Source organism: Pristiophorus japonicus, unplaced genomic scaffold (assembly GCF_044704955.1).
Source record: "Pristiophorus japonicus isolate sPriJap1 unplaced genomic scaffold, sPriJap1.hap1 HAP1_SCAFFOLD_33, whole genome shotgun sequence".
NCBI lineage: Eukaryota > Metazoa > Chordata > Chondrichthyes > Pristiophoridae > Pristiophorus > Pristiophorus japonicus.
Genome location: NW_027253106.1, coordinates 5035663 through 5040888, shown reverse-complemented (window position 1 = coordinate 5040888; position 5226 = coordinate 5035663).

Here is a 5226-nt window from a genome sequence, read left to right as displayed (position 1 = left end):
ACATCATTCCACACATCATTCCACACATCATTCCACACGTCAATTCCACACATCAATTCACACATCATTCCACACATCAATTCTAACCTCATTCCAAACATCATTCCACACCTCATTTCACACATCATTCCAAACATCATTGCACACATCATTCTAGACATAAATCCACACATCATTCCACATGTCACTCCACCCAGCATTCCATGCGTCATTCCATACATCATTCCAAACATCATTCCACACGTCATTCCACACAACATTCCACACGTCATTCTCACAGCATTACACACATCATTCCACACATCAATTCACACCACATTCCAAACATCATTCCACACCTCATTCCACACATCATTCCACACATCACTCCACACCTCATTCCACAACTCATTCCCACATTATTCCTAAATTCATTCCACACGTCATTCCTCATATGATTCCACACATCATTCCACACGTCATTCCACACATCATTCCACACATCATTCAACACCTCATTCCACTCATCATTCCACACGTAATTCCACACATCAATTCAAACCTCATTCCAAACATCATTCCACATCTCATTTCGCACGTCATTCCACGCATCATTCCATACTTCATTCCACACATCATTCCACACATCATTCCACACATCATTCCACACATCATTCCACACAGCATTACACACATAATTCCACACATCAATTCACACCTCAATCCAGACATCATTCCACTGCTCATTCCACACATCATTCCACACATCATTGCACACATCATTCCAAACATCATTCCACACATCATTGCACAAAACATTCCACACCTCATTTAAACACCTCATTCCTCACCTCATTCCACAACTAATTCCACAAATCACTCCACACATCATTCCACACATCATTCCACACATCATTCCACACACATTCCACGCATTATTCGAATCTTCATACCACACCTCATTCCACACATCATTCCACACATCATTTGACACAAGATACCACACATTATTCCACACATCATTCCACACATCATTCCACACAACGTTCGACACATCATTCCAGACCTCAATACACACATCATTCCACAACTCATTCCACACATCATTCCACACATCATTTAACATCTCATTCCACAACTCATTCCCACATTATTCCTAACATTCATTCCACACGTCATTCCTCATGTGATTCCACACATCATCCCACACATCATTCGACACGTCATTCCAAACTTCATTCCACACATCATTCCACACATCATTCCAAACATCATTCCAAACATCATTCCCCATATCATTCCACACATCATTCCAGGTAACATTCGACGCTTCATTCCACACATCAATCCACACTTCATTCCACACATCATTCCACACATCATTCCACACATCATTGCACACATCATACCAAACATCATTCCACACATCATTCCAAACATCATTCCGCATATCATTCCACACATCATTCCAGATAACATTCGACACTTCTTTCCACACATCATTCCACACTTCATTCCACACATCATTCCACACATCATTCCACACATCAATTCAAACCTCATTCCAAACATCATTCCACACCTCATTTTACACATCATTCTACACATCATTGCACACGTCATTCCACACAGCATTCCAAGTGTCATTCCAGACATCAATCCACAAATCATTCTTACATCATTCCAGACATCATTCCACACATCATCCCACAGATCATTACACACTTCATTCCACACATCAATTCACACCTCATTCCAAACATCATTCCACACCTCATTCCACATATCATTCCACACATCATTGCACACATCATACCAAACATCATTCCACACATCATTCGACAAAACATTCCACACCTTATTTAAATATCTCATTCCTCACCTCATTCCACAAATAATTCCACACATCACTCCACACATCATTCCACACATCATTCCACACATCATTCCACACACATTCGACCCATTATTCCAAACATCATTCCACACCTCATTTCACATATCATTCCACACATCATCCCACACAGCATTACACACTTTATTCCACACATCAATTCACACCTATTTCCAAACATCATTCCACACCTCATTCCACATATCATTCCACACATCATTGCACACATCATACCAAACATCATTCCACACATCATTCCACAAAACATTCCACACCTCATTTAAAAATCTCATTCCTCACCTCATTCCACAAATAATTCGACACATCACTCCACACATCATTCCACACATTATTCCACACAACATTCGACAGATCATTCCACACAACATTCCAAATATCATCCATTCCTCATTCCAAATATCATTCCACACAACATTTCCCACATCATTCCATATCTCATCCCACACATCATTCTACACGTAATTCCACAAATCAATTCACATTTCATCATTCCACACATCAATTCAAACCTCATACCAAACATCATTCCACACCTCATTCCTCACATCATTCCACACATCATTGCACACATCATTCCAAACATCATTCCACACACCATTCCACACATCATCCCACACATCATTCCACACGTCATTCCACACATCTTTCCACAAAACATTCCACACATTATTCCAAACATCATTCCAAACCTCATTCCACATATCATTCCACGCACCATTCCACACATCATTCCACACATCATTCCACTCCTCATTCCACACATCATTCCACACATCATTCCACACTACATTCCAAACATCATCCACTCCTCATTCCACATATCATTCCACGCATCATTTCACATCTCATTCCACACATCATTCCACACATCATTCCAAACCTCATTCCACACGTCATTCCACACATCATTCCACACGTCATTTCACACATCATTCCACACATCATTCCACACATCATTCCACACGTCAATTCCACACATCAATTCATACATCATTCCACACATCAATTCAAACCTCATTCCAAACATCATTCCACACCTCATTTCACACATCATTCCACACATCATTGCACACATCATTCTAGACATAAATGCACACATCATTCCACATGTCACTCCACCCAGCATTCCATGCGTCATTCCATACATCATTCCAAACATCATTCCACACGTCATTCCACACAACATTCCACACATCATTCTCACAGCATTACACACATCATTCCACACATCAATTCACACCACATTCCAAACATCATTCCACACCTCATTCCACACATCATTCCACACATCACTCCACACCTCATTCCACAACTCATTCCCACATTATTCCTAAATTCATTCCACACGTCATTCCTCATATGATTCCACACATCATTCCACACGTCATTCCACACATCATTCCACACATCATTCAACACCTCATTCCACTCATCATTCCACACGTAATTCCACACATCAATTCAAACCTCATTCCAAACATCATTCCACATCTCATTTCGCAAGTCATTCCACGCATCATTCCATACATCATTCCACACATCATTCCACACATCATTCCACACAGCATTACACACATAATTCCACACATCAATTCACACCTCAATCCAGACATCATTCCACAGCTCATTCCACACATCATTCCACACATCATTGCTCACATCATTCCAAACATCATTCCACACATCATTGCACAAAACATTCCACACCTCATTTAAACACCTCATTCCTCACCTCATTCCACAACTAATTCCACAAATCACTCCACACATCATTCCACACATCATTCCACACATCATTCCACACACATTCCACGCATTATTCCAATTTTCATACCACACCTCATTCCACACATCATTCCACACATCATTTGACACAAGATACCACACATTATTCCACACATCATTCCACACATCATTCCACACAACGTTCGACACATCATTCCAGACCTCATTACACACATCATTCCACAACTCATTCCACACATCATTCCACACATCATTTAACATCTCATTCCACAACTCATTCCCACATTATTCCTAACATTCATTCCACACGTCATTCCTCATGTGATTCCACACATCATCCCACACATCATTCGACACGTCATTCCAAACTTCATTCCACACATAATTCCACACATCATTCCACACATCATTCCACACATCATTCCAAACATCATTCCAAACATCATTCCGCATATCATTCCACACATCATTCCAGATAACATTCGACACTTCATTCCACACATCATTCCACACTTCATTCCACACATCATTCCACACGTCATTTCACACATCATTCCACTCGTCATTCCACACATCATTCCACGCAAAATTCCACACCACATTCAACACATCATTCCAGAAGTAATTCCACACATCAATTCACACATCATTCCACACATCAATTCAAACCTCATTCCAAACATCATTCCACACCTCATTTTACACATCATTCCACACAGCATTGCACACGTCATTCCACACGGCATTCCAAGTGTCATTCCAGACATCAATCCACACATCATTCCACACATCATTCCAGACATCATTCCACACATCATCCCACACAGCATTACACACTTCATTCCACACATCAATTCACACCTCATTCCAAACATCATTCCACACCTCATTCCACACATCATTCCACATATCATTGCACACATCATACCAAACATCAATACACACATCATTCCACAAAACATTCCACTCCTCATTTAAAAATCTCATTCCTCACCTCATTCCACAAATAATTCCACACATCACTCCACACATCATTCCACACATCATTCCACACATCATTCCACACACATTCCACACATTATTCCAAACATCATTCCACACCTCATTTCACATATCATTCCACGCATCATTCGACACATCATTCCACACATCATTCCACACATCATTCCACATATCATTCCACACATCATTACACACACCATTCCACACAAGATACCACACATCATTCCAGACATCATTCCACACATCATTCCACACAAAATTCCACACATCATTCCAGACCTCATTCCACACATCATTGCACACCTCATTCCACACATAATTCCAAACATCATTCCACACCTCATTCCACAACTCATTCCCACATTATTCCTAACATCATTCCACACGTCATTCCTCAAATGATTCCACACATCATCCCACACATCATTTGACACATCATTCCACACCTCATGCCACACATCATTCCACACATCATTCCACACATCATTCCACACATCATTCCACACATCATTATCCACATCATTCCACATATCATTCCACACATCATTCCACACATCATTTCACACAACATACCACACATCATT